The sequence below is a fragment of the Symsagittifera roscoffensis genome, chromosome 6, assembly GCF_963678635.1.
Source record: "Symsagittifera roscoffensis chromosome 6, txSymRosc1.1, whole genome shotgun sequence".
NCBI lineage: Eukaryota > Metazoa > Xenacoelomorpha > Acoela > Convolutidae > Symsagittifera > Symsagittifera roscoffensis.
In genome coordinates, this window is record NC_087067.1 from 33094415 (window position 1) to 33114294 (window position 19880).

Sequence of the window (19880 nt, forward strand, 5' to 3'; positions counted from 1 at the left end):
GAGTAAGGACAAATGGCCTGTCTAGAGGTCAACTGGGGCTGTCTGGTTGTCTCTGAAATGATGGAATGTATATCTGCAGGCGTACCACTTTGTATGTAGGGGGCGATATCTTTATTCAATTGTCTATGGCCATTAATGCATAAAAAACGCAACCAGTCACGAAGTCTGGCTTTAAATTTGTCGTATGTCCCTGATAATGGCAGTTTCAGAGACTCATCAGACAGCCCCTGGAGTGTTTCTACCAGTTCTGAAGGCTTATTGTGCTCTCTAACTACGTTATAATTCAATTTCCAGTAACTTTGGCCATTTAGATGCATAAAATCTTGAAAATTTGAAAAACATGCATGTAATGCATTATGGTCGCTATAATTTGTGTATAATGTAGTCAAGGTCGTTATTTCGTCAATTTTATTGCTAAAAATGTAGTCTAGACGCGATTCGGATTTTGATTTTTGGTCAAAATGGGTGGGATACACTTTGTTCCAGACCTTGAAAAGGTCAAAGCATCCAATTGATTCGAAAATGTTGCAAATTATGTGATATCTTTGGACCCGCCGGTCACTACGATGTAATGCAAGATTGCATAATCCAGAACTTGATCAGCAGTTAAAGTCACCCCCAACCAAAATCTATGTATCTCTCCGTAGCTCGGCTAATTTGTTAGCTAGGCCAGTAAGGACTGAATAGTCCTTGCTGAGGGGATTGATATATATAGAGCAGTAAATGCTGCCAGATTCTGACTCTTTCAGAGCCAAAGCCATGTGGCTTTGGTAAAAATTCTGAATTTTCCTTTTATTGGGAAATAATAAAAATAAACCTTCTGAGGTATTTTGGCTGAATGGCTGGATTAGATAATTCAAATTATAGCTGGTCAAAATGGCCTTATGCTTTGATCTTAATACATACAATTTTGTTTCTTGTAACGCTATAACGTAGTCATGATGTAATTTCCCCCCATGTTTTGGCTTATTCAGGTCAACCAGGATGCCTAGAAGTTTGAGGTGGTTACCTAGACCTCTACAGTTTAATGTATAAAAGCACGTCATGACTAGATTATATGTCTGTTGGAAATAATTTTGCATGCGAATTTGAATAGTTAAAGATAGCCGGTTTCATAATGTTATTCGGGGTTCTATGAGTAAAGACCTGACGGGGTTTTAATATCACCACCACCAAAATCAACGTATCTCCCCGTTGCCTATCATGCTTTCGAGCTAGGGCGGTAAGGACTGAAAAGTCCTTACTGTGGGGATTGATGCAAATCGAGCAGTGTATACTGCCAGATTCTGACTTTTTCAAAGCCGAAACTTTTCGGATTTGGTAAAATCTCTGGAAATTCCAGTTTTCGGTTGAGAAAAAATTCAAATTTCTAACTTACACTGTTTTAATGTTTGGAATGAATTATACAGTTTAAAATTGATCAAGATGGCGTTTTCTTTTAAGCTTAATACATACAGTTTTGATTCTGGAAATGCTATAACGTAGTCATGTCGTACTTTTCTTTCAAAATTTGGCTTGCTGAGGTCAATATAGATGCAATTCATACTGATGTGGTTCTTATAACCTCTAGGACGTTCTGAAAACAGGCACGTCTTGACTAAGTTATAAGTTTTTCCTATGCAAATCGCATGCAAAGTTACTAATTTCGTCTTAGCCGTTATTACGATGTAAGTCAAGTTTAAATGTACCAGTAAGTGATGTCTTGCATTACCCATCCCCAAGAAAACTTTCTCGTCTCTCCGGTGTCCAGTCAAACAATTGACTAGACCACCAAGGTCTGAAAAGGCTTTGCTGAGGAGATTGACATAACTCTTGGAGCAAACGTTGCATGATTCAAAAATTTTAAAGGTCAAAGCATTTTGACTTTCCAAAATGTGTCAAAATTCCAATTAAGGGTAAAAAATGTAGACAATAGTACTGAACTATGCAAACTGCCTGTCTGGAGTTTAAAGCTCAGACCTCTATTAACGAAAAAGACTGTTTTTTTTAGAGGTTAGAGCTTCTAGTTTTTTCAATTTTAGACCTAAAATGTAGTGTTTATGCGACGTTTTCCCACGTTCTGGCTTTCTTATTGGAACAAGGATGCCTAGAGGTTTCAGCTTCTCAGTGAAACCGCTGCTCTTTAGAAATTTAAAGCACAACATTATGAAAAAGTTTATGTATGAGAAGTTTTTAGACTCGATACCTGTTGTTCTCTTTTTTGCAGTTTTGATGGAGTCTGCTTCTCCGCGTCTGGGCTGCTGTGTCGTCTCTGTGATTTCTGGCGGCTGAACGCCCCACTCCTTCTGAGGCTACTGCGCGCCTTCATCACATGCCAGTCCTCCTCATCCATTCGGCCCTCAGAGGCCGGAGTCCCATCAGCAGAATTGCTTGTGGCCAAATCAGATGTCGTCTGGTTGACCTCTGGTGGTTGTTGTCTCCTGATCCGACACCAGGAATCATCATGACCAATATAAGGCTTTTTCTCTTCCTTGCATAGACTGCAGGAATGAATTGACGGGACATGCGCGTTGAAGGGTAGATCGAGCCATTTGAATGGCCGAGTTTTGACAGCGTTGAACGACCACTGCCTCAGGTCAGTTTCAGCGCTCTCATTGGGAATTCTGATAATGGCCGAAGCTTTACCATTGAAGAAGCTCCCCTGTCCACACTTCTCGCGTTGACGCGTAACTTCTCCCTCCACATGAACTGTTGGGGTGAGCTGCAGGGCTTCGAGGACTGCCTCATCGTCACAAAGCCCGGGCACCTGGTTCATGCGTAGCATGGCCGTCTGTGGAAACCCGGTTGGATCGTATCTCCAGAAGTGGTCACCCGTTGGGAAGACAGTTTTGTCAAGGAGCTGCAGTCCTTCTGTCTTCATGATGGTCAGGTCGTCCTCCGCCTCAGTTGGAGCGATAACGATTAAAGAATGTAATCTTTTTTCTTTGACAGTAGAGAAAGCTTTGGAGATGGTAATTTGATCTCGATGATGGGGTTTAAAGGAGGACAAGATGTCAAAAATGTTTTTTTGAGGCACTTCGAAACTAGCGTTAGACTTGAAATGTTCTTTTGTAAAGGGAGGAATGATGGTCATTTTTAAGAATGAAGTGACTTTAATATGAGGTCTTGCAATGCCCTCAGCGAGAACTTCAGAGAAAGAAGGCGACTGGCTATCAGCCATGTCCAAAAGTAAGTAATGCGTGGAAAACAATGAAAATTTATCTTCAGTTTAATCTCGGTAACAAAAGAAAAGGTAATTTTGATATAATCACGAGCCAAATTATCACAACAATTAGGCTAAAAGCATCTATCAGTATCCTGGCTGGTATTCCACCATATGCCACTAACGTTGAGTGAGCGGCTATCTTGCCATAGATGGTCATCTAAGACACCCTGTACACGCTCCGTAGGTATTGACCAGCCGATATGGCCATAAAACTCATTGGGCCAAAAAAATTCTGAAAATTGTCAATTTTTCAATTTTTGTTTGAATTGCATAAATTATAACGTGAGCGTGCAAAATTTTACATGGTATAAGAGCATATTTCTACTCTCGCGCGAGGGCGAGTGTTTTAAAAGTAATGTACATAGTTATATGCTAGTCAGGATATAAATGGAAGCGGATTTACTCAAATGCCTAAGGCAGAACCGCAGATTCTGTCTTTGTCCACATCGTTAAGCCCATGTCGTATGTAACGGCACAAACGCAGATGGTTATAATGTAGTCTACTGTACTCTTACGATAGATTTACTAGCCAGCAGGGGAGTTTTGTTAGGGCGAAGTGTCATTATGGCTACCTCTTTTCAATTTTGCCCTTGACCTTTCATAAGTTGGTCCGGGAGCAACCCAGCTCTCAACCCAGTCGGATAAATATAAATTTTTATGATGCGAGCTGTTTTTTCATTGTTGTGTTCAAGGCATATACCAAAATTGGGAAAAGTTTAGTTATCGCTTCTCGGCCTTTTGGCTAAGATCATGTGTAGTATCTGTTCTCGTCAGCTTAATATCTGGCATGCTGGGCATAGCCTGGCTCCAATATTAAACTGATTTTTACTTCCCGAGTTAACACCGAAGCTTGCTTCAGTTGACTCACGGATTGTCCCGGTCTTACACTACCATCGGGAGCAGTCCACCTGAAAATTCTGAACCTGCAAATTACCTTAATAGAGTGAAGATGTCAGTATGAAGAGTCTAATTGAGCCTGGTGAATTGCGCGAACGGCCATAACTTGCCCAAAAAACTTAAGACTTCCAAATTTTTCTATTTCTATCGTAAGACCATTGTCAAATCTTGGGGGACTGAAAAAATGAAACAATTTCGTCGAACCAGTTCAAAGTTATGAGTTCTTGAAAGCTCGGTGATGCCAAAAAGTTAAGCCTAATCGAGCGTGGTGCAAAAAACGAAAATTTCAAAATTTTTCTTTTTTTCTGTCTAAATTTTATTTTTTCAATATTGTATCAAAATTTTGGACTCAGAAAAATTCCAACGAGCCCAAAACGACTTCTGTAGCTTCAGTGTTCGTGGAGTAATCATCAGTTGAAATTTTGGGGGGAGCTGAAATTCGGCCTTTTTGGAAGAAAATCGACCTAAAAGCTAACTTTTCAGTTGGTGCAGTTTTTTTTCTTGCATTTTTCATGAAATGGGGTGCTCTCTGCTGTCGCAGAGTGCATTCAAAGAAATCTTATTAAATAGATTTGAATACTTACCTATTTAATAAGTTTATCACAACAATTAGGCTAAAAGCATCTATCAGTATCCTGACTGGTATTCCATCATATGCCACTAACGTTGAGTGAGCGGCTATCATGCCATAGATGGTCATCTAAGACACCCTGTACACGCTCCGTAGGTTTTGACCAGCCGATAGGGCCATAAAACTCATTGGGCCAAAAAAATTCTGAAAATTGTCAATTTTTCAAATTTTGTTTGAATTGCATAAATTATAACGTCAGCGTGCAAAATTTTACATGGTATAAGAGCATATTTCTACTCTCGCGCGAGGGCGAGTGTTTTAAAAGTAATGTACATAGTTATATGCTAGTCAGGATATAAATGGAAGCGGAATTACTCAAATGCCTAAAGCAGAACCGCAGAATCTGTCTTTGTCCACATCGTTAAGCCCATGTCGTATGTAACGGCATAAACGCAGATGGTTATAATGTAGTCTACTGTACTCTTACGATAGATTTAGTACCCAGCAGGAGAGTTTTGTTAGGGCGAAGTGTCATTATGGCTACCTCTTTTCAATTTTCCCCCTTGACCTTTCATAAGTTGGTCCGGGAGCAACCCAGCTCTCAACCCAGTCGGATAAATATAAATTTTTATGATGCGAGCTGTTTTTTCATTGTTGTGTTCAAGGCTTATACCAAAATTGGGAAAGGGTTAGTTATCGCTTCTCGGCCTTTTGGCTAAGATCATGTGTAGTATCTGTTCTTGTCAGCTTAATATCTGGCATGCTGGGCAGAGCCTGGCACCAATATTAAACTGATTTTTACTTCCCGAGTTAACACCGAAGCTTGCTTCAGTTGACTCACGGATTGTCCCGGTCTTACACTACCATCGGGAGCAGTACACCTGAAAATTCTGAACCTGCAAATTACCCCTATAGAGTGAAGATGTCAGTATGAAGAGTTTAATTGAGCCTGGTGAATTGCGCGAACGGCCATAACTTGCCCAAAAAACTTAAGACTTCCAAACTTTTCTATTTCTATCGTAAGACCATTGTCAAATCTTGGGGGACTGAAAAAATGAACCAATTTAGTCGAACCAGTTCAAAGTTATGAGTTCTTGAAAGCTCGGTGATGCCAAAAAGTTAAGCCTAATCGAGCGTGGTGCAAAAAACGAAAATTTCAAAATTTTTGTTCTTTTCTGTCTAAATTTTATTTTTTCAATATTGTATCAAAATTTTAGACTCAGAACAATTCCAACGAGCCCAAAACGACTTCTGTAGCTTCAGTGTTTGTGGAGTAATCATCAGTTGAAATTTTGGGGGGAGCTGAAATTCGGCCATTTTGGAAGAAAATCGACCTAAAAGCTAATTTTTTTCCTGCATTTTTCATAAAATGGGGTGCTCTCTGCTATCGCAGAGTGCATTCAAAGAAAACTTATCAAATATATTTGAATACTTACCTATTTAATAAGTTTATCACAACAATTAGGCTAAATAGAAGTAGAAGTAGAAATATGCTCTTATACCATGTAAAATTTTGCACGCTTACGTTATAATTTATGCAATTCAAACAAAATTTGAAAAATTGACAATTTTCAGAATTTTTTTGTTTTTTGGCCCAATGAGTTTTATGGCCATATCGGCTGGTCAAAACCTACGGAGCGTGTACAGGGTGTCTTAGATGACCATCTATGGCATGATAGCCGCTCACTCAACGTTAGTGGCATATGGTCGAATACCAGCCAGGATACTGATAGATGCTTTTAGCCTAATTGTTGTGATAAACTTATTAAATAGGTAAGTTTTCAAATCTTTTTGATAAGTTTCTTTGAATGCACTCTGCGACAGCAGAGAGCATCCCATTTTATGAAAAATGCAAGAAAAAATTTTGAGTTAGTGCATTTTTTTTCTTGCATTTTTCATAAAATGGGGTGCTCTCTGCTGTCGCAGAGTGCATTCAAAGAAAACTTATCAAATATATTTGAATACTTACCTATTTAATAAGTTTATTACAACAATTAGGCTAAATGCATCTATCAGTATCCTGGCTGGTATTCCACCATATGCCACTAACGTTGAGTGAGCGGCTATCATGCCATAGATGGTCATCTAAGACACCTTGTACACGCTCCGTAGGTTTTGACCAGCCGATATGGCCATAAAACTCATTGGGCCTAAACAAAAAAATTCTGAAAATTGTCAATTTTTCAAATTTTGTTTGAATTGCATAAATTATAACGTAAGCGTGCAAAATTTTACATGGTATAAGAGCATATTTCTACTTCGCGCGAGGGCGGGTGTTTTAAAAGTAATGTACATAGTTATATGCTAGTCAGGATATAAATGGAAGCGGAATTACTCAAATGCCTAAGGCAGAACCGCAGATTCTGTCTTTGTCCACATCGTTAAGCCCATGTCGTATGTAACGGCATAAACGCAGATGGTTATAATGTAGTCTACTGTACTCTTACGATAGATTTACTACCCAGCAGGGGAGTTTTGTTAGGGCGAAGTGTCATTATGGCTACCTCTTTTCAATTTTCCCCCTTGACCTTTCATAAGTTGGTCCGGGAGCAACCCAGCTCTCAACCCAGTCGGATAAATATAAATTTTTATGATGCGAGCTGTTTTTTCATTGTTGTGTTCAAGGCTTATACCAAAATTGGGAAAGGTTTAGTTATCGCTTCTCGGCCTTTTGGCTAAGATCATGTGTAGTATCTGTTCTTGTCAGCTTAATATCTGGCATGCTGGGCAGAGCCTGGCACCAATATTAAACTGATTTTTACTTCCCGAGTTAACACCGAAGCTTGCTTCAGTTGACTCACGGATTGTCCCGGTCTTACACTACCATCGGGAGCAGTCCACCTGAAAATTCTGAACCTGCAAATTACCTTAATAGAGTGAAGATGTCAGTATGAAGAGTTTAATTGAGCCTGGTGAATTGCGCGAACGGCCATAACTTGCCCAAAAAACTTAAGACTTCCAAACTTTTCTATTTCTATGGTAACACCATTGTCAAATCTTGGGGGACTGAAAAAATGAACCAATTTCGTCGAACCAGTTCAAAGTTATGAGTTCTTGAAAGCTCGGTGATGCCAAAAAGTTAAGCCTAATCGAGCGTGGTGCAAAAAACGAAAATTTCAAAATTTTTGTTCTTTTCTGTCTAAATTTTATTTTTTCAATATTGTATCAAAATTTTGGACTCAGAACAATTCCAACGAGCCCAAAACGACTTCTGTAGCTTCAGTGTTCGTGGAGTAATCATCAGTTGAAATTTTGGGGGGAGCTGAAATTCGGCCATTTTGGAAGAAAATCGACCTAAAAGCTAACTTTTAAGTTAGTGCAATTTTTTTCGTGCATTTTTCATAAAATGGGGTGCTCTCTGCTATCGCAGAGTGCATTCAAAGAAAACTTATCAAATATATTTGAATACTTACCTATTTAATACGTTTATCACAACAATTAGGCTAAATGCATCTATCAGTATCCTGGCTGGTATTCCACCATATGCCACTAACGTTGAGTGAGCGGCTAGCATGCCATAGATGGTCATCTAAGACACCTTGTACACGCTCCGTAGGTTTTGACCAGCCGATATGGCCATAAAACTCATTGGGCCAAAAAACGAAAAAATTCTGAAAATTGTCAATTTTTCAAATTTTGTTTGAATTGCATAAATTATAACGTAAGCGTGCAAAACTTTACATGGTATAAGAGCATATTTCTACTTCGCGCGAGGGCGGGTGTTTTAAAAGTAGTTTACATAGTTATATGCTAGTCAGGATATAAATGGAAGCGGAATTACTCAAATGCCTAAGGCAGAACCGCAGATTCTGTCTTTGTCCACATCGTTAAGCCCATGTCGTATGTAACGGCATAAACGCAGATGGTTATAATGTAGTCTACTGTACTCTTACGATAGATTTACTACCCAGCAGGGGAGTTTTGTTAGGGCGAAGTGTCATTATGGCTACCTCTTTTCAATTTTCCCCCTTGACCTTTCATAAGTTGGTCCGGGAGCAACCCAGCTCTCAACCCAGTCGGATAAAAATAAATTTTTATGATGCGAGCTGTTTTTTCATTGTTGTGTTCAAGGCTTATACCAAAATTGGGAAAAGTTTAGTTATCGCTTCTCGGCCTTTTGGCTAAGATCATGTGTAGTATCTGTTCTTGTCAGCTTAATATCTGGCATGCTGGGCAGAGCCTGGCACCAATATTAAACTGATTTTTACTTCCCGAGTTAACACCGAAGCTTGCTTCAGTTGACTCACGGATTGTCCCGGTCTTACACTACCATCGGGAGCAGTCCTGTTGAAAATTCTGAACCTGCAAATTACCTTAATAGAGTGAAGATGTCAGTATGAAGAGTTTAATTGAGCCTGGTGAATTGCGCGAACGGCCATAACTTGCCCAAAAAACTTAAGACTTCCAAACTTTTCTATTTCTATCGTAAGACCATTGTCAAATCTTGGGGGACTGAAAAAATGAACCAATTTCGTCGAACCAGTTCAAAGTTTTGAGTTCTTGAAAGCTCGGTGATGCCAAAAAGTTAAGCCTAATCGAGCGTGGTGCAAAAAACGAAAATTTCAAAATTTTTGTTCTTTTCTGTCTAAATTTTATTTTTTCAATATTCTGTCTTTGTCCACATCGTTAAGCCCATGTCGTATGTAACGGCATAAACGCAGATGGTTATAATGTAGTCTACTGTACTCTTACGATAGATTTACTACCCAGCAGGGGAGTTTTGTTAGGGCGAAGTGTCATTATGGCTACCTCTTTTCAATTTTCCCCCTTGACCTTTCATAAGTTGGTCCGGGAGCAACCCAGCTCTCAACCCAGTCGGATAAATATAAATTTTTATGATGCGAGCTGTTTTTTCATTGTTGTGTTCAAGGCTTATACCTAAGTTGGGAATGGTTTAGTTATCGCTTCTCGGCCTTTTGGCTAAGATCATGTGTAGTATCTGTTCTTGTCAGCTTAATATCTGGCATGCTGGGCAGAGCCTGGCACCAATATTAAACTGATTTTTACTTCCCGAGGTAACACCGAAGCTTGCTTCGGTTGACTCACGGATTGTCCCGGTCTTACACTACCATCGGGAGCAGTCCACCTGAAAATTCTGAACCTGCAAATTACCTTAATAGAGTGAAGATGTCAGTATGAAGAGTTTAATTGAGCCTGGTGAATTGCGCGAACGGCCATAACTTGCCCAAAAAACTTAAGACTTCCAAACTTTTCTATTTCTATCGTAAGACCCTTGTCAAATCTTGGGGGACTGAAAAAATGAACCAATTTCGTCGAACCAGTTCAAAGTTATGAGTTCTTGAAAGCTCGGTGATGCCAAAAAGTTAAGCCTAATCGAGCGTGGTGCAAAAAACGAAAATTTCAAAATTTTTGTTCTTTTCTGTCTAAATTTTATTTTTTCAAAAATGTATCAAAATTTTGGACTCAGAACAATTCCAACGAGCCCAAAACGACTTCTGTAGCTTCAGTGTTCGTGGAGTAATCATCAGTTGAAATTTTGGGGGGAGCTGAAATTCGGCCATTTTGGAAGAAAATCGACCTAAAAGCTAACTTTTAAGTTAGTGCAATTTTTTTCGTGCATTTTTCATAAAATGGGGTGCTCTCTGCTATCGCAGAGTGCATTCAAAGAAAACTTATCAAATATATTTGAATACTTACCTATTTAATAAGTTTATCACAACAATTAGGCTAAATGCATCTATCAGTATCCTGGCTGGTATTCCACCATATGCCACTATCGTTGAGTGAGCGGCTATCATGCCATAGATGGTCATCTAAAACACCTTGTACACGCTCCGTAGGTTTTGACCAGCCGATATGGCCATAAAACTCATTGGGCCAAAAACAAAAAAATTCTGAAAATTGTCAATTTTTCAAATTTTGTTTGAATTGCATAAATTATAACGTAAGCGTGCAAAATTTTACATGGTATAAGAGCATAATTCTACTTCGCGCGAGGGCGGGTGTTTTAAAAGTAATGTACATAGTTATATGCTAGTCAGGATAAAAATAGAAGCGGAATTACTCAAATGCCTAAGGCAGAACCGCAGATTCTGTCTTTGTCCACATCGTTAAGCCCATGTCGTATGTAACGGCATAAACGCAGATGGTTATAATGTAGTCTACTGCACTCTTACGATAGATTTACTACCCAGCAGGGGAGTTTTGTTAGGTCGAAGTGTCATTATGGCTACCTCTTTTCAATTTTCCCCCTTGACCTTTCATAAGTTGGTCCGGGAGCAACCCAGCTCTCAACCCAGTCGGATAAATATAAATTTTTATGATGCGAGCTGTTTTTTCATTGTTGTGTTCAAGGCTTATACCAAAATTGGGAAAGGTTTAGTTATCGCTTCTCGGCCTTTTGGCTAAGATCATGTGTAGTATCTGTTCTTGTCAGCTTAATATCTGGCATGCTGGGCAGAGCCTGGCACCAATATTAAACTGATTTTTACTTCCCGAGTTAACACCGAAGCTTGCTTCAGTTGACTCACGGATTGTCCCGGTCTTACACTACCATCGGGGCAGTCCACCTGAAAATTCTGAACCTGCAAATTACCTTAATAGAGTGAAGATGTCAGTATGAAGAGTTTAATTGAGCCTGGTGAATTGCGCGAACGGCCATAATTGCCCAAAAAACTTAAGACTTCCAAACTTTTCTATTTCTATCGTAAGACCATTGTCAAATCTTGGGGGACTGAAAAAATGAACCAATTTTGTCGAACCAGTTCAAAGTTATGAGTTCTTGAAAGCTCGGTGATGCCAAAAAGTTAAGCCTAATCAAGCGTGGTGCAAAAAACGAAAATTTCAAAATTTTTGTTCTTTTCTGTCTAAATTTTATTTTTTTAATATTGTATCAAAATTTTGGACTCAGAACAATTCCAACGAGCCCAAAACGACTTCTGTAGCTTCAGTGTTCGTGGAGTAATCATCAGTTGAAATTTTGGGGGGAGCTGAAATTCGGCCATTTTGGAAGAAAATCGACCTAAAAGCTAACTTTTAAGTTAGTGCAATTTTTTTTCTTACATTTTTCATAAAATGGGGTGCTCTCTGCTATCGCAGAGTGCATTCAAACAAAACTTATCAAATAGATTTGAATACTTACCTATTTAATAAGTTTATCACAACAATTAGGCTAAATGCATCTATCAGTATCCTGGCTGGTATTCCACCATATGCCACTAACGTTGAGTGAGCGGCTATCATGCCATAGATGGTCATCTAAGACACCCTGTACACGCTCCGCCATAAAACTCATTGGGCCAAAAAATTCTGAAAATTGTCAATTTTTCAAATTTTGTTTGAATTGCATAAATTATAACGTGAGCGTGCAAAATTTTACATGGTATAAGAGCATATTTCTACTCTCGCGCGAGGGCGGGTGTTTTAAAAGTAATGTACATAGTTATATGCTAGTCAGGATATAAATGGAAGCGGAATTACTCAAATGCCTAAGGCAGAACCGCAGATTCTGTCTTTGTCCACATCGTTAAGCCCATGTCGTATGTAACGGCACAAACGCAGATGGTTATAATGTAGTCTACTGTACTCTTACGATAGATTTACTAGCCAGCAGGGGAGTTTTGTTAGGGAGAAGTGTCATTATGGCTACCTCTTTTCAATTTTCCCCCTTGACCTTTCATAAGTTGGTCCGGGAGCAACCCAGCTCTCAACCCAGTCGGATAAATATAAATTTTTATGATGCGAGCTGTTTTTTCATTGTTGTGTTCAAGGCATATACCAAAATTGGGAAAGGTTTAGTTATCGCTTCTCGGCCTTTTGGCTAAGATCATGTGTAGTATCTGTTCTTGTCAGCTTAATATCTGGCATGCTGGGCATAGCCTGGCTCCAATATTAAACTGATTTGTACTGCCCGAGTTAACACCGAAGCTTGCTTCAGTTGACTCACGGATTGTCCCGGTCTTACACTACCATCGGGAGCAGTCGACCTGAAAATTCTGAACCTGCAAATTACCTTAATAGAGTGAAGATGTCAGTATGAAGAGTCTAATTGAGCCTGGTGAATTGCGCGAACGGCCATAACTTGCCCAAAAAACTTAAAACTTCCAAATTTTTCTATTTCTATCGTAAGACCATTGTCAAATCTTGGGGGACTGAAAAAATGAACCAATTTTGTCGAACCAGTTCAAAGTTATGAGTTCTTGAAAGCTCGGTGATGCCAAAAAGTTAAGCCTAATCGAGCGTGGTGCAAAAAACGAAAATTGCAAAATTTTTCTTTTTTTTTTCTGTCTAAATTTTATTTTTTCAATATCGTATCAAAATTTTGGACTCAGAAAAATTCCAACGAGCCCAAAACGACTTCTGTAGCTTCAGTGTTCGTGGAGTAATCATCAGTTGAAATTTTGGGGGGAGCTGAAATTCGACCATTTTGGAAGAAAATCGACCTAAAAGCTAACTTTTAATTTAAGCAATTTTTTTTCTTGCATTTTTCATAAAATGGGGTGCTCTCTGCTGTCGCATAGTGCATTCAAAGAAAACTTATCGAATAGATTTGAATACTTACCTATTTATTAAGTTAATCACAACAATTAGTCTAAAAGCATCTATCAGTATCCTGGCTGGTATTCCACCATATGCCACTAACGTTGAGTGAGCGGCTATCATGCCATAGATGGTCATCTAAGACACCCTGTACACGCTCCGTAGGTTTTGACAGCCCATAGGGCCATAAAACTCATTGGGCCAAAAAAATTCTGAAAATTGTCAATTTTTCAAATTTTGTTTGAATTGCATAAATTATAACGTGAGCGTGCAAAATTTTACATGGTTTAAGAGCATATTTCTACTCTCGCGCGAGGGCGAGTGTTTTAAAAGTAATGTACATAGTTATATGCTAGTCAGGATATAAATGGAAGCGGAATTACTCAAATGCCTAAGGCAGAACCGCAGATTCTGTCTTTGTCCACATCGTTAAGCCCATGTCGTATGTAACGGCACAAACGCAGATGGTTATAATGTAGTCTACTGTACTCTTACGGTAGGTTTACTAGCCAGCAGGGGAGTTTTAGTAGGGCGAAGTGTCATTATGGCTACCTCTTTTCAATTTTCCCCCTTGACCTTTCATAAGTTGGTCCGGGAGCAACCCAGCTCTCAACCCAGTCGGATAAATATAAATTTTTATGATGCGAGCTGTTTTTTCATTGTTGTGTTCAAGGCATATACCAAAATTGGGAAAGGTTTAGTTATCGCTTCTCGGCCTTTTGGCTAAGATCATGTGTAGTATCTGTTCTTGTCAGCTTAATATCTGGCATGCTGGGCATAGCCTGGCTCCAATATTAAAACTGATTTGTACTGCCCGAGTTACCACCGAAGCTTGCTTCAGTTGACTCACGGATTGTCCCGGTCTTACACTAACATCTGGAGCAGTCCACCTGAAAATTCTGAACCTGCAAATTACCTTAATAGAGTGAAGATGTCAGTATGAAGAGTCTAATTGAGCCTGGTGAATTGCGCGAACGGCCATAACTTGCCCAAAAAACTTAAGACTTCCAAATTTTTCTATTTCTATCGTAAGACCATTGTCAAATCTTGGGGGACTGAAAAAATGAACCAATTTCGTCGAACCAGTTCAAAGTTATGAGTTCTTGAAAGCTCGGTGATGCCAAAAAGTTAAGCCTAATCGAGCGTGGTGCAAAAAACGAAAATTCCAAAATTTTTCTTTTTTTTCTGTCTAAATTTTATTTTTTCAATATTGTATCAAAATTTTGGACTCAGAACAATTCCAACGAGCCCAAAACGACTTCTGTAGCTTCAGTGTTCGTGGAGTAATCATCAGTTGAAATTTTGGGGGGAGCTGAAATTCGGCCATTTTGGAAGAAAATCGACCTAAAAGCTAACTTTTAATTTAGTGCAATTTTTTTTCTTGCATTTTTCATAAAATGGGGTGCTCTCTGCTGTCGCATAGTGCATTCAAAGAAAACTTATCAAACAGATTTGAATACTTACCTATTTATTAAGTTAATCACAACAATAAGGCTAAAAGCATTTATCAGTATCCTGGCTGGTATTCCACCATATGCCACTAACGTTGAGTGAGCGGCTATCATGCCATAGATGGTCATCTAAGACACCCTGTACACGCTCCGTAGGTTTTGACCAGCCGATATGGCCATAAAACTCATTGGGCCAAAAACAAAAAAATTCTGAAAATTGTCAATTTTTCAAATTTTGTTTGAATTGCATAAATTATAACGTGACCGTGCAAAATTTTACATGGTATAAGAGCATATTTCTACTCTCGCGCGAGGGCGGGTGTTTTAAAAGTAATGTACATAGTTATATGCTAGTCAGGATATAAATGGAAGCGGAATTACTCAAATGCCTAAGGCAGAACCGTAGATTCTGTCTTTGTCCACATCGTTAAGCCCATGTCGTATGTAACGGCACAAACGCAGATGGTTATAATGTAGTCTACTGCACTCTTACGATAGATTTACTAGCCAGCAGGGGAGTTTTGTTAGGGCGATGTGTCATTATGGCTACCTCTTTTCAATTTTCTCCCTTGACCTTTCAAAAGTTGGTCCGGGAGCAACCCAGCTCTCAACCCAGTCGGATAAATATAAATTTTTATGATGCGAGCTGTTTTTTCATTGTTGTGTTCAAGGCATATACCAAAAAAGGGAAAGGTTTAGTTATCGCTTCTCGGCCTTTTGGCTAAGATCATGTGTAGTATCTGATCTTGTCAGCTTAATATCTGGCATGCTGGGCATTGCCTGGCACCAATGTTAAACTGATTTTTACTTCCCGAGTAAACACCGAGGCTTGCTTCAGTTGACTCACGGATTGTCCCGGTCTTACACTACCATCGGGAGCAGTCCACCTGAAAATTTTGAACCTGCAAATTACCTTAATAGAGTGAAGATGTCAGTATGAAGAGTCTAATTGAGCCTGGTGAATTGCGCGAACGGCCATAACTTGCCCAAAAAACTTAAGACTTCCAAATTTTTCTATTTCTATCGTAAGCCCATTGTCAAATCTTGGGGGACTGAAAAAATGAACCAATTTCGTCGAACCAGTTCAAAGTTATGAGTTCTTGAAAGCTCGGTGATGCCAAAAAGTTAAGCCTAATCGAGCGTGGTGCAAAAAACGAAAATTTCAAAAGTTTTGCTCTTTTCTGTCTAAATTTTATTTTTTCAATATTGTATCAAAATTTTGGACTCAGAACAATTCCAACGAGCCCAAAACGACTTCTGTAGCTTCAGTGTTCGTGGAGTAATAATCAGTTGAAATTTTGGGGGGAGCTGAAATTCGGCCATTTTGGAAGAAAATCGACCTAAAAGCTAACTTTTAACTTAGTGCAATTTTTTTTCTTGCTTTTTTCATAAAATTGGGTGCTCTCTGCTATCGCAGAGTGCATTCAAAGAAAACTTGTCAAATAGATTTGAATACTTACCTATTTAATAATTTATCACAACAATTAGGCTAACGTTGAGTGAGCGGCTATCATGCCATAGATGGTCATCTAAGACACCCTGTACACGCTCCGTAGGTTTCGACCAGCCGATATGGCCATAAAACTCATTGGGCCAAAAAAATTCTGAAAATTGTCAATTTTTCAAATTTTGTTTGAATTGCATAAATTATAACGTGAGCGTGCAAAATTTTACATGGTATAAGAGCATATTTCTACTCTCGCGCGAGGGCGGGTGTTTTAAAAGTAATGTACATAGTTATATGCTAGTCAGGATATAAATGGAAGCGGAATTACTCAAATGCCTAAGGCAGAACCGCAGATTCTGTCTTTGTCCACATCGTTAAGCCCATGTCGTATGTAACGGCATAAACGCAGATGGTTATAATGTAGTCTACTGTACTCTAACGATAGATTTACTAGCCAGCAGGGGAGTTTTGTTAGGGCGAAGTGTCATTATGGCTACCTCTTTTCAATTTTCCCCCTTGACCTTTCATAAGTTGGTCCGGGAGCAACCCAGCTCTCAACCCAGTCGGATAAATATAAATTTTTATGATGCGAGCTGTTTTTTCATTGTTGTGTTCAAGGCTTATACCAAAATTGGGAAAGGTTAAGTTATCGCTTCTCGGCCTTTTGGCTAAGATCATGTGTAGTATCTGTTCTTGTCAGCTTAATATCTGGCATGCTGGGCATAGCCTGGCACCAATATTAAACTGATTTTTACTTCCCGAGTAAACACCGAGGCTTGCTTCAGTTGACTCACGGATTGTCCCGGTCTTACACTACCATCGGGAGCAGTCCACCTGAAAATTCTGAACCTGCAAATTACCTTAATAGAGTGAAGATGTCAGTATGAAGAGTCTAATTGAGCCTGGTGAATTGCGCGAACGGCCATAACTTGCCCAAAAAACTTAAGACTTCCAAATTTTTCTATTTCTATCGTAAGACCATTGTCAAATCTTGGGGGACTGAAAAAATGAACCAATTTTGTCGAACCAGTTCAAAGTTATTAGTTCTTGAAAGCTCGGTGATGCCAAAAAGTTAAGCCTAATCGAGCGTGGTGCAAAAAAAGAAAATTTCAAAATTTTTGTTCTTTTCTGTCTAAATTTTATTTTTTCAATATTGTATCAAAATTTTGGACTCAGAACAATTCCAACGAGCCCAAAACGACTTCTGTAGCTTCAGTGTTCGTGGAGTAATCATCAGTTGAAATTTTGGGGGGAGCTGAAATTCGGCCGTTTTGGAAGAAAATCGACCTAAAAGCTACTTTTTAACTTAGTGCAATTTTTTTTCTTGCATTTTTCATAAAATGGGGTGCTCTCTGCTATCGCAGAGTGCATTCAAATAAAACTTGTCAAATATATTTGAATACTTACCTATTTAATAATTTATCACAACAATTAGGCTAAATGCATCTATCAGTATCCTGGCTGGTATTCCACCATATGCCACTAACGTTGAGTGAGCGGCTATCATGCCATAGATGGTCATCTAAGACACCCTGTACACGCTCCGTAGGTTTTGACCAGCCGATATGGCCATAAAACTCATTGGGCCAAAAAAATTCTGAAAATTGTCAATTTTTCAAATTTTGTTTGAATTGCATAAATTATAACGTGAGCGTGCAAAATTTTACATGGTATAAGAGCATATTTCTACTCTCGCGCGAGGGCGGGTGTTTTAAAAGTAATGTACATAGTTATATGCTAGTCAGGATATAAATGGAAGCGGAGTTACTCAAATGCCTAAGGCAGAACCGCAGATTCTGTCTTTGTCCACATCGTTAAGCCCATGTCGTATGTAACGGCACAAACGCAGATGGTTATAATGTAGTCTACTGTACTCTTACGATAGATTTACTAGCCAGCAGGGGAGTTTTGTTAGGGCGAAGTGTCATTATGGCTACCTCTTTTCAATTTTCCCCCTTGACCTTTCATAAGTTGGTCCGGGAGCAACCCAGCTCTCAACCCAGTCGGATAAAAATAAATTTTTATGATGCGAGCTGTTTTTTCATTGTTGTGTTCAAGGCTTATACCAAAATTGGGAAAGGTTAAGTAATCGCTTCTCGGCCTTTTGGCTAAGATCATGTGTAGTATCTGTTCTTGTCAGTTTAATATCTGGCATGCTGGGCATAGCCTGGCACCAATATTAAACTGATTTTTACTTCCCGAGTAAACACCGAGGCTTGCTTCAGTTGACTCACGGATTGTCCCGGTCTTACACTACCATCGGGAGCAGTCCACCTGAAAATTCTGAACCTGCAAATTACCTTAATAGAGTGAAGATGTCAGTATGAAGAGTCTAATTGAGCCTGGTGAATTGCGCGAACGGCCATAACTTGCCCAAAAAACTTAAGACTTCCAAATTTTTCTATTTCTATCGTAAGACCATTGTCAAATCTTGGGGGACTGAAAAAATGAACTAATTTCGTCGAACCAGTTCAAAGTTATGAGTTCTTGAAAGCTCGGTGATGCCAAAAAGTTAAGCCTAATCGAGCGTGGTGCAAAAAACGAAAATTTTAAAATTTTTGTTCTTTTCTGTCTAAATTTTATTTTTTCAATATTGTATCAAAATTTTGGACTCAGAACAATTCCAACGAGCCCAAAACGACTTCTGTAGCTTCAGTGTTCGTGGAGTAATCATCAGTTGAAATTTTGGGGGGAGCTGAAATTCGGCCGTTTTGGAAGAAAATCGACCTAAAAGCTACTTTTTAACTTAGTGCAATTTTTTTTCTTGCATTTTTCATAAAATTGGGTGCTCTCTGCTATCGCAGAGTGCATTCAAAGAAAACTTGTCAAATAGATTTGAATACTTACCTATTTAATAATTTATCACAACAATTAGGCTAAATGCATCTATCAGTATCCTGGCTGGTATTCCACCATATGCCACTAACGTTGAGTGAGCGGCTATCATGCCATAGATGGTCATCTAAGACACCCTGTACACGCTCCGTAGGTTTTGACCAGCCGATATGGCCATAAAACTCATTGGGCCAAAAAAATTCTGAAAATTGTCAATTTTTCAAATTTTGTTTGAATTGCATAAATTATAACGTGAGCGTGCAAAATTTTACATGTTATAAGAGCATATTTCTACTCTCGCGCGAGGGCGGGTGTTTTAAAAGTAATGTACATAGTTATATGCTAGTCAGGATATAAATGGAAGCGGAGTTACTCAAATGCCTAAGGCAGAACCGCAGATTCTGTCTTTGTCCACATCGTTAAGCCCATGTCGTATGTAACGGCACAAACGCAGATGGTTATAATGTAGTCTACTGTACTCCTACGATAGATTTACTAGCCAGCAGGGGAGTTTTGTTAGGGCGAAGTGTCATTATGGCTACCTCTTTTCAATTTTCCCCCTTGACCTTTCATAAGTTGGTCCGGGAGCAACCCAGCTCTCAACCCAGTCGGATAAAAATAAATTTTTATGATGCGAGCTGTTTTTTCATTGTTGTGTTCAAGGCTTATACCAAAATTGGGAAAGGTTAAGTTATCGCTTCTCGGCCTTTTGGCTAAGATCATGTGTAGTATCTGTTCTTGTCAGCTTAATATCTGGCATGCTGGGCATAGCCTGGCACCAATATTAAACTGATTTTTACTTCCCGAGTAAACACCGATGCTTGCTTCAGGCGACTCACGGATTATCCCGTTCTTACACTACCATCGGGAGCAGTCCACCTGAAAATTCTGAACCTGCAAATTACCTTAATATCTTACAAAGATGTCAGTATGAAGAGTCTAATTGAGCCTGGTGAATTGCGCAAACGGCCATAA

The 19880-nt window shown here is 39.1% G+C and overlaps 12 non-coding genes across 12 annotated transcripts; all 12 read left to right on the forward strand.

Moving 5' to 3' along the window:
• Positions 1–3927: 3927 nt before the first annotated feature.
• LOC134849568 (U2 spliceosomal RNA) lies at positions 3928–4118 on the forward strand. Its single transcript, XR_010163584.1, has one exon. It is a non-coding gene; the product is annotated as a U2 spliceosomal RNA (small nuclear RNA).
• Positions 4119–5368: 1250 nt separating this feature from the next.
• Positions 5369–5559, forward strand: LOC134849586 (U2 spliceosomal RNA). The gene has a single exon (XR_010163602.1). It is a non-coding gene; the product is annotated as a U2 spliceosomal RNA (small nuclear RNA).
• Positions 5560–7328: 1769 nt separating this feature from the next.
• LOC134849431 (U2 spliceosomal RNA) lies at positions 7329–7519 on the forward strand. The gene has a single exon (XR_010163450.1). It is a non-coding gene; the product is annotated as a U2 spliceosomal RNA (small nuclear RNA).
• Positions 7520–8774: 1255 nt separating this feature from the next.
• On the forward strand, positions 8775–8965 carry LOC134849562 (U2 spliceosomal RNA). The gene has a single exon (XR_010163578.1). It is a non-coding gene; the product is annotated as a U2 spliceosomal RNA (small nuclear RNA).
• A 608-nt stretch (positions 8966–9573) lies between these two features.
• Positions 9574–9764, forward strand: LOC134849564 (U2 spliceosomal RNA). The gene has a single exon (XR_010163580.1). It is a non-coding gene; the product is annotated as a U2 spliceosomal RNA (small nuclear RNA).
• Positions 9765–11018: 1254 nt separating this feature from the next.
• On the forward strand, positions 11019–11208 carry LOC134849544 (U2 spliceosomal RNA). The gene has a single exon (XR_010163560.1). It is a non-coding gene; the product is annotated as a U2 spliceosomal RNA (small nuclear RNA).
• A 1225-nt stretch (positions 11209–12433) lies between these two features.
• On the forward strand, positions 12434–12624 carry LOC134849626 (U2 spliceosomal RNA). The gene has a single exon (XR_010163640.1). It is a non-coding gene; the product is annotated as a U2 spliceosomal RNA (small nuclear RNA).
• A 1251-nt stretch (positions 12625–13875) lies between these two features.
• LOC134849738 (U2 spliceosomal RNA) lies at positions 13876–14067 on the forward strand. The gene has a single exon (XR_010163747.1). It is a non-coding gene; the product is annotated as a U2 spliceosomal RNA (small nuclear RNA).
• A 1257-nt stretch (positions 14068–15324) lies between these two features.
• LOC134849607 (U2 spliceosomal RNA) lies at positions 15325–15515 on the forward strand. The gene has a single exon (XR_010163622.1). It is a non-coding gene; the product is annotated as a U2 spliceosomal RNA (small nuclear RNA).
• Positions 15516–16718: 1203 nt separating this feature from the next.
• On the forward strand, positions 16719–16909 carry LOC134849460 (U2 spliceosomal RNA). Its single transcript, XR_010163478.1, has one exon. It is a non-coding gene; the product is annotated as a U2 spliceosomal RNA (small nuclear RNA).
• Positions 16910–18158: 1249 nt separating this feature from the next.
• Positions 18159–18349, forward strand: LOC134849412 (U2 spliceosomal RNA). Its single transcript, XR_010163431.1, has one exon. It is a non-coding gene; the product is annotated as a U2 spliceosomal RNA (small nuclear RNA).
• A 1249-nt stretch (positions 18350–19598) lies between these two features.
• Positions 19599–19789, forward strand: LOC134849734 (U2 spliceosomal RNA). Its single transcript, XR_010163743.1, has one exon. It is a non-coding gene; the product is annotated as a U2 spliceosomal RNA (small nuclear RNA).
• Positions 19790–19880: the final 91 nt, after the last annotated feature.